Source organism: Lactuca virosa, chromosome 1 (assembly GCF_052849685.1).
Source record: "Lactuca virosa cultivar CGN04683 chromosome 1, Lactuca_virosa_CGN04683_v6, whole genome shotgun sequence".
Lineage (NCBI taxonomy): Eukaryota > Viridiplantae > Streptophyta > Magnoliopsida > Asterales > Asteraceae > Lactuca > Lactuca virosa.
Genome location: NC_136426.1, coordinates 95,044,893 through 95,055,689, shown reverse-complemented (window position 1 = coordinate 95,055,689; position 10,797 = coordinate 95,044,893).

Here is a 10,797-nt window from a genome sequence, read left to right as displayed (position 1 = left end):
CATAAAGTTTTTCCATAAGTTATGAATAAGGAAGAGTCACATTCTTTTAATGGTTTAATGTCTTCCATAACTTGTCCTCAAGTTATGGAACTTGAAGAGTTTTTTAATTAAAACTACTTTAAACACATAAGTTATGGAATTGAAAAGTTTTTGAATAGTTCAAAACTTGCCCTCAAGTTTTGGAATTTGAAAAGTTTTCTTTCATGAATACTTTAATTTCAAATTAAGCCCTTAGAATTTTAAAAGTTAAAATTCAACCCTTATACTTTATAATATTATAAGTTAATTATATATATATATATATATATATATATATATATATATATATATATATATATATATATAAGAGCAAGTCAATCTTACCGTTAGTAGGCCTCATTCACGAAGTCGGTCTATAAGTGGGGTATAAGGTTACTGCCTATAAAATGGCAATTTAATGGGTGTCCACTCTCACCCACCGCTTCCTTGACTGGTGGAGGGTCGTTAGCCGAACGGGTAGGGCAAGGACTATAATTCTCCCTTCATTAAAAGTATTAATGATAAATACTAAGTAACTAAACACTTATAAATTCCCAATCTTAGTTACTTAGGAAAATGTGAATAAGGTGCTAACCCATGAAATTACACTTTGCACTTTGCTTAAGTCGGTTAGTGGAGCGCGTGTGGTTAACCGGCACACTAGCTTGATTTAACAAGGGAGGCAAAGGGTTTCTTAAAGTTTATCATAGGCCGGTGGAGCGTGTATGGTTAACCGACACATTGGTTGGGTGATAAACATTTAAGAGTACCAAGTAATTTGCATGGTTACTTCACACCTTGTTTTGTGATCCTCGGCATCCCAGTCACAAAACTTGAAGGGCACACTCGAGATTGAAACATGCCATTGAAAAGTTCAATGAATCTCTAAAGAATCTAGGAGTTTCAAAACCAATTAAAACCTAATAATACATTTTGTTTATCTTGGTGGAAATTGGTGAATCGTCATTCACCTACCTTCAAATATTTTATAGCTTGGATTACGGCATCCCTCTTCCAAGTTATGAAATAGTTTGTTGGGTCCTAGCCTTAATATTTCATATTGGGTGTTATATTAAGGACTTTGAATCAAATTTCTTGAATATCTCCCAAAAGATGTCTAGTTCAGACATCTGTGATCTTCCCAAATCTCTTGGAACCTTACTTCCTCTACCTTCTCCAATTATTCTCCTTAACCCACAAGTTCAAGGTCACTCAAACCCTATTGGCAAGCAAGGTCTATGTGTGCTCACATCTTGGAGATAGAGTCACATATTGACAAGCCGGGAGAGTTGGGTGTCAAAGTCTTAAGAAAGTTGGATGTTCCATCACTTTCTATGTCACATAGAGTGAGTTCCTTTGGGACTACTATGAGACAGACTATGACAAGACCCTTAATGATCTTATCTATTTGCTAGGTGCTGCTGAATCAGAAATGATTTAAGGCCTAGTAAAGCAAATTTGATTAGAAGATCAACTTCCCAAACCTTCAATGGACATTGACAATGGTAACATTGGATAGCCAGTAAAAGCTTTCTCTTCCCAATGTAAATGGATCGGCCATAGTCAACTCGGTTGACCAAATGGTAAAGAGAATGGCTAAGTCTGAGAGAGTCCTACCAAAGGGTAGGGTCCATATGTGTCTATTTCCAAAGGAAGGGGCATTGATTGCGAAGCTGCCTATTTATCTGAAAGATCATAAGGTTGATCAAGTCAATAAGTTTGACCCAACTTCAGATAATATCCACTATCTCACTCTGTGAAGTTTCTATTATGAGATTCTTGTTACATGATGTGACTGGGTCACATGTTGATGTTTTAAGAATCAAAGAAAAGTGAATAAACTTAAAGGAAGTATATGCTGATTCTGATCGCGAAGATGGATCTCGATCGCATGGTTCGGTGATCAGACTTTTTGAGCTACTGCTTAAGAGTTGTGATAAATTGCTTAGTAATAAGTAACAACATAGTTTTCATATGCATCTGCATTGTAAGGATAAGTTTTTCCGCAAGTTTTAAATAAAAGAAAATTTTGATTTTATTTATTTTAAGTATCCTTACAATGGCACTTGTGTAAAATTGTTGTTTATATGATTCCATTAATAGCAACATTGGAAAAATGAATTTGACTCTGTCGTTTGTGGTAGTGTCATAATTTACCAAATAAGGAAAGATTCTCATCACCCAAGGTTTCAGTTGGATAGAAACTCGGAAATCATGCAAGTTGCATAGTATGATGAATGAGAATTTTCATCTTTGGAAAATTAAGATTAACTCCTTGTTCACATGTATATGTGAGTCAAGTGAAGGACTAAGGGATCAAGTACACATTCTGGTGCACTGATCAAGTCCACCACAAAAGATCGATAAGACTATTCGTCATGATTTACTAAAGTTTAGTAAATATGATTATACTTACAAGTTTAAGTATAATTCAGAAACATTGGAAAAGTTTTGATGTATGGCAGAACGAATTGAGAAGAATCAAATTAGGTAGAAAGATACAAGTTTCTCAAATCTGAAAAGATGGGAGAGTACTTTAGTATCAGGTTTTGTGATCATCTTAATGATTAAGAAACCATATCACAATTGGTCTTCTAAGGACATCTTAGTGCATTCCTATGGCTAAGAAGAGGAGTCATGAATTGTTGAAATGGTTAAATCAAGAAGACGAGTCATACTTCGTTCCAAAACAAGTCTTAGAGTCATACTCCAAGATTGTAACTTGAGTGACACATCTTTAAGAAGGTTTATAACACTTGTCAAATGTAAGAGTAAAATGTGTTCTACTCTTGTACCTTTGAAATTGGTAAGTTGTGATGTCTTGGATGAAACAAAGACCAACTAAGGCCAATTGTGTGAAGTGTTTGTCTTGATTAGAATCCACACTATCTCTTGAATATTTGACACAAAAGTCTTATAGGTCAAGAAGACAGTGGGAGTATAAAAGATCATGAAATAGTTTCAAGAACTAATCAAGAATAAAACCTGTATTTCATCACTTGCACACGACTAGAGGTTTATAACCTATCGTGTTGACATTTTTGTGCCCATTCCAGTAAAATTGGCTATACATTTGAGTTCTACATGTTCTCAATTGTTTGCATAACTACTTGGAAGCAATGGGAGACCCTATAGTTAAGATTGCATAAGTTCAATCCATATGAGTTTGAATTTGTCACTAACCTTGTCTTGTGATTATGGTTTTGACAAATTCACATGGATAAGAACACATACACCATAAAATATAAGTGTCACAAGGTTTCTCTCCGACTCGTGAAAATGATGGTGAGGAAACACTTTCACTAAGTAGATTTTAAGAAGATAACAACTGTGATATTTGCAGTTCTCAAAGTCGTTAGTGGAGCGTGCGTGGTTAACCGACACACTAACATAGACTTATGAGAAATGGCAAAGGTCTAAACAATTGAGACACTAGTTACGACATCCCTTTTCATAGTTCTGAAATTGTTTAGACAAACCTGTAAGCTATCTAAGATAAAGTGTATGAGTTTGATAAAGTCTTATCAAAGCAATCTCGTATCAGAAATCTAAACTTTGGTAAGAAAGTCAATAAAGTATTGACTTCTAGAAGTCCATCTGTTTTCTGGATACATGTCAAAGCTAGTGGGAGCATAAGTGTTATGCTAATAATCATCATGATAGTGGGAGCATGATAATTATGATAAGTATTGCAAGTTAGCAATGTTAATTATAGAAAACAAAAGTTTCTATTCGTGAAGTTACAGGGGTTGAAAAGGTTGTTTTGCTATAATTAAGGGAGAGGATATACTTCATTTCAGTTCTAAAGGCTTAGATTGAGACCTTAATCATCTTTATTCAAGAATATATATATATATATATATATATATATATGTATATATATATATATATATATATATATATATATATATGAATTTCATGTTGGATTGGTTCAACTTAAGGAAATTCTATATATTGCGTTCTCAAAATTCTATTATGATTACGGCATCCCTCTTTATAGTCAAATTTTGAAAACATGGCAAATAAAAATATTGTAGCAAAAGACTGGTTTAGAATCATGTCTTTATGTGAGACATCATGAATCGTGTCCCATTTGCTTTGGGTACAGGATCGATTGCATGTGCTATAATATTTGTCCTTTCTAAATTTTCCAAATGCCTAGAGGCATTAAGAAGGGAAAAGGTCTAGAATTGGATATGACTAAAATGATTAAGCAATTGTCGAGGACAATCTAAGGTTTACCAAAGATTGGTTGCTCACGGACAGTTGGAAGTATAGTGCTAATTTTGGAAGTACCATATTGACATATTCTGAAAAGAAGCATCTCTTGTTCAGAAGTGATAGTCAAAAATGAGAATATGGAGTTGTCTCCATAGGTGGAAGTTATCTGTGTAAGATTAGAAAACTTAATGCAAGAAACATGTTCAAAGCAATGTACTTTGAATATGAGACTTAGTTTCCATGGAGTTGATCTCCATTACCTTATAATGACTGTTGACAAGTCTTTGTGACTTTGTATATATTCATTACAAGAGGGTCAGTGCATATAAGTTTAAAATCTAACAGATTTCGGTAAATGATAGGAATTTGGAATTCTTACATTTTCGATAAGGATTTGGGAGTGTGAAATTAGAATCATTGAAATTATGTTCAATTGGTTTATTTCAAAAAGTAAGGATCACAGATAAACAAAGAGTGCTTACTTGGTGTATGGCAAAGCTATTATTTAGAAGAACATAGTGTACATGCTTGGAGCATGGGACAACTAGTGTTTTTAATTCAAGTATAAAGTTGATAAAAACCGAAACAATGAATAATGAGTAATCAGTATGGTGATAAATAAAAAGTGTTCTATTTATATTCATAGGTTTTGATACCATACTAGAATCAATTATTCTTGTGTTTCATTTTTGCATGTTTTGACTTCCATAATAAACTAGGTCATTCTTCCCGAATGACTAAGTTATTCAAACCATCCACAGTCGGTCATATGTTGGAAGTAGATATGAATCAAGACTGTCATGAGTTGGCTTGTAGATGTCTAAGATGTTGGACATATCAAAGAGGTGCTACAACACTCATGACTGCTCATAAGTTCTGAGTATTGGATTCAACCCGCGCTCATTTGAATCACTTCATGGATTTTATCACGAGTGATCATGAGACGATAATATATTATATTCTTCAAACCTAGAGATATGAGTTGTTACTATAAGTTGGTTGTACATTGATTGCGCGAAAATGCATTGGTAACTCGATGTTATAAAACGTGCTTTTGTGTATGGTTCAACAAGTAGTAGAACAAGCCATATGAGTCGAAGTTTATCCATTCCTTTTACCTTCGGGATAAAAGCGATATCTGTGGGCCCCTCGATGATTTAGTGATGACAAATGTAAGTGCTCGGTCGGGCCTGGACTGATTTGATTTGTTCAATTAGTCAATCGTCATAAATCGGAAATCAGGAAACAACAAATGCACAGAGAGAATGATTTATAATCCATGTCTCAGTCCATATGATATCTAGAATGGAGGAATATATGATCCCTTATCTAATGGACAAGTCATTGACAAAGGTCAGAGTTCATCGACAAGATCAGAGTTCGACAACGGCTTTTGAGAGCTACGATTGCCAGTTGGTTCTTGAAGTCATACGCAATAATAGTTTTAGACTTATCCAAGTGGGAGACTGTTGGATTAGTGTCTAAGTCTATAACTATAATTGGTATGTACTTGACCCGACTCGGCATGGTCCATTTGGGTTGCACGGCATCGGAACATTTGGATAGACCGTTTGTGAGGAGAAGACATTTTGTGACATATTAATATATTATAAGTTCTAATATATTAATATGAAATCATGTTATTTAATTAGAATTGATCAAGAATTAATTTGGACTTAATTTAGTGATCAAAAAGAGACTAATTAAATATATGGGGATTGATTGTGTAAATCATTCATTCTTATATATGTGGGCTTATGATCCATGATTCCTTATGTTGGGTTTAACCCATGTGGTGATCCATGGATACTACATGGAGGTTAAAACCCATGGAGCATAAGGAATGGGTAAAGTCATGGGTTACATGGTGTAACCCTAATGTGCACACTATATAAGGACCCCTTTAGCTCAAGAAATTGGTACTAGTGATACATATATGAGGGCTAGCCGAATTTGAGCATGAGTGTCTTCTTCTTATGGTTATTCCATGTGTTGATGATGTTGTGTGAACCATTTGAGGTGTCACACTTGGGGCACTAGGCTCTCGAGCTTCATGGAGTCAAGTTACATCAACAAGGTATGTATTTCTATTTAGTTTATTACCCAAGTACCAAAGATTGTACGCTAGTTAGGGTAATACCTTGGAATATTCACATTTGCATGTATAATAGAGAAAACATAGATCCAAGGTATTTAGGGTTGCATGTACACTTAGGAGTGTTAGAATGCTCAAAACCCAACACAAACTTGTACACCCAGCGTACTCACCAGTCATGGCCAACTTTCCAAAACAGCTCTCAATCCATTAAGACTTTGATCCAAACTCATATGTGACTTCCCCAAGGTGGTTAATCACATAAAGTTGCCAACTTTATGTGCATGCATGGCTAAATGGGGCTCTAGAGATCAAAAGAGCTTAATACTTGACTTAATACATGCATGGGACCAAAACCACCATAAAGTTTGCACCTTTATGCCCAACGAACCCATAATATATCCAGATCTACGAAGATAAGCTACAAAACGGCCTTAACTCCCAATCACCAACTAAAAAGGACCAAAATGACCAAAAATGTGCTAAGAAGTAGATCTATGAAATTTAATGGCAAGGTTTGAGCTTTATACCTTCCAAGCCACCAAAAGAAGATGCTAATGCTGGATCTTAAATCCTTCCTCCAAAGAACAAGTCTTCGAGCTTCTTCTTCTCCTTCTAGGTGCACAAAACTCTCCACAAAAACTTCACAATAGCTCAAGGTCACCAAACGTGGGCTAAGGGACGAATTAGGGTTTTTAGGGTATGGAGGCTGGCTAAGAAATGATCAAAACAGGCTAACATAAAGCTTATATAGGGTACACTAGAAAAAATTAGGGTTTCTTACCTCACCCTCGTACGCCCAGCGTACAAGTCTCCACACTCCCGATCCACCCTTCGAGTACGCTAAGCGTACACCACATTACGCCTCGCGTACTATCCTCCGCAACAGTACGCCCCGCGTACTAGGGTTCCCTCTTAAACCCTAAAACACTCCGAAGGCCATAATTTCTCCATTACAAATCTGATTCCGACAATCCCTATATCCACGAAAAGGTAACAAGAAGCTCTACGCTTTCATCAACTCATGTATGCCATAACATTTCCCGAAAAATAATCCAATTTCCATAAAACCCGAACTGACACATTACCGAAATACCCCTTGGCTTCAAAACACAAACCGAACACCCGGATCATCCAAATTACCTCACCTGCCTCCAAATGAGCAACAATTCGGAACAGGGCGTTACAACTATCCCCCACTTGAATTAAATTCCGTCCTCGAAATCGTTCCTTACCATCCCCGACATACCAAACCACCTGAGCAACACGGCCACAACCTCGAGCATATCACAGCCTTCCCAAGGCAACCGAAACCAACCCTATCATGGCCCCCAACCCAGAGATGAGCGAATCCTTAATCTCATGCAGAAAACCACCTCTACTTTCCTGAAACCTAAAATCTCGAATTGGTCTGACCCTCTAACAGACCGCCCACACTGGACCTATCAGGCCAAATCCTCATTGAAGTCTAACTTGAACAAAACGCTTCCAACCCTTGACTATCTAAAAGCTTCTATTGGGACAAAATCACTGACCATTTAATTTTGCAGAACACTTACACTTGACAAAAGGCTCATATAATCCTTTGAGTAGAAGAATCATCTCTGCAACGGTTTGACTCAGACGAGAGTTGCGCAACATGGTCAAATCAATTACTCTGAGATTATCTAATTCAAACTGCAAGTGACTTAGTATTTTCCCCGATTAACAATCGACTTCACACACGAATCCCAAATCACTAATACCGCCCCGACTCATCCTGTCGCCCCCTAGCTACTTTCCAAAAGCAGTTGAGACCTCCCCGGTCCCAACTTACCTGCTAAATCACCGATTCACCGGATTCCTGTCTGGTTGTGGAGTCAAAAGACACACACAGTCGCCCCACGCGACTTCAGAAAGAAAGCTTCATCTGACAATAATTTCCCAAGCTATCTCGCCATTTACGGTTCCAACCGATCACATCATCCCGACAAACTCGGTGCCACCAAATCCAATGCTAAAAGTGAATGCTACATGACCAACTGTAGTCTTATATCACATCTGGCCTCCAACGACCTACCGCTTCCTGATTCCAAGCATGATGTGGTCCTCCCAGAATCTTACGAACTGACTCACCCTGGCCTAATCCATCTGAAGAAATCCATGACTAATCATGGACTTGTCATGCCCTCACCGCTGCACAAGAACCAGTGAATGCTACGAGCCGCCCCGCAGTCTTACAACACTCCCACACTATCTGTAAATCTAGTGAATGCTACAGGCCACCACACAGTTTTACAACACTTCAATATTGACATGGCCACTACCCATGGTCTTTACCGCTCATCGATCAATCCATCCATGCTTATCTTGCGTCGAACACGCACCAGACTATGCACCCAAACTGGGGCTTGGTTCATGCTTGGATCCCAACCCGAATCCATATATACACATGCTCTCTATCACCAAGAAGGCACTAACCAACTATTGGAGGTTTCCTGAACTCCCAACTCACGTAGTCCTTAATCCAGACGGTCACTAGAGTCGTCTTCCCTCCCAACGGGAATGTGAAACTCATCCAAGTTTCACGCCTGATTCGGCTTCTGGAAAATCTGAACAATTCTCCCCCACTTGAACTCGTCGAAGTTCTCCCAGCACACCAAGTTAAAGGATTCCCAATCCATCTTACCCCTTATGATTGAACCGTTGACAACCTGCACTTACCAATGCTAGTGTTCCATCACCATCCAAACCCAAAGACCGCACAACACTTGAAGACCAGATGAACAATCCCTGAAATCTCAGCAAATCCAACAACCCCAAATGCTTCCGGTGATACAGCACCCAAATCCTGAAGTCCTTTATGTTGGTGACACAGGTCGAAACCTCAGCAACAGATCACTTTCCCTGGCACTCCCAGTGGCCAACCAAGCTCCAATGCTAAAACCATTGCACCCCGACTATATTGGAGAATTAACCCGCTGAACCTGGACATAAACCTCCCACACAATACCCTGAACTGATTCCGAAAAAGAACCGGAACAACAACCGAACACCCTGAAACCCGCTCAACAAGATATAACCCCTTCTGACCCACTAATGGTTCATGGCATGCAAAATGGCATATGACAATTCTTGATGATACCACCCAAGCAATAATAGAGAATTAAACCGAAGACAACGCTTACCCAAACCGATACAAAATTCTAAACTACATAAATACTGATAACAATCTAAGGGAAAGCAAAATATAACATACCTGCAATATCACCTGTTGGAGTCCTCGCCTCCCCTGTCTGACACTGTAATGCTCGGCTCCTTCCTGCTGGGGATCCTTCCCTACCCTCACGCCCATCAATGATCCTTAAAGTAGCCGGAGTAGGTGCGGTCACTGCTCCTCCCCTCAACATCGGACTGTCGGCCTTCTTGTGGCCCACTTGGTTTCAGGGAAAACATAACGGGATCGCGCTCTGAGAATAATCCATGCTGACATGACCAACACTGACACACTTGTAGCAGCCCAAACCCGTAGAACGACAAACCTCATTATGCAATTTCCTGCATGTGTCGCACTGACCCTGACCCTACTGGCCCCTCAGTCGCCGATCTGAAGTCTTGGGTCTCTTCCGGGACCCTCCACTACCTGCACCTGATCTGGCCCCCTCTTCCCTAGGTGATCCAAATCGATCTCCCATTCCCGGGCTCTAGAAATCATATCATTCAGGGTCTTGCACCCTGATATACTCACAAACTCCCTAATGTCATCCCTCAACATATCATGATACCTTACCTTCTTCATTTCCTCATCCGTTGCATATTGTGGAACCAATAAAGCCCTTTCCCGGAACTTGGCAGTGATCTCTACCACAGTATCAGTAGTCTGGTGGAGATCCTGAAACTCTCGCGCCAACCGTTGCACCTCAATCACCGGTGCGAACTTATCTTGGAACCTGGTCAAAAAATCATCCCACGTCATAGAATTAACAACATCATCACCCACCTCACGTTCTACCTCCTCCCACCAGTCCCGTGCCCTATCCTTCAAAAGGCATGAAGCAAATCTGAACTTCGCCTCCTTGGGACAGAAACTCGTCCTGAACATATTAGCCATATCCGCTAACCATCTCCTACTGGCAATGGGATCCTTCTCCCCAGAGAACGTGGGAGCTCCACAAGCATGAAACTCATGGAAAGAAATGGGTGTGAGCTTCAATGATAGCCATAACCTCAACACGAAACGTACCCAATCGCTCATCCAAAATCTCCAGAATCCCCTCCTTGACCGAACCAAAGATCACAGGAGTCTGCTCTAAAATACTGCGGGTAATATCCGATGAGATGAACTCCCGCATCTGCTCGCTAATTGGCTCAGTACCTGCACCTGAGCCGGAACCAGAACCAAAACCAAAACCTCATTCCTAAGTGCTCGTCACCAAACTGAAATACAACATGCAAAAGATAAGAACATAACCAAGAATCCTCCT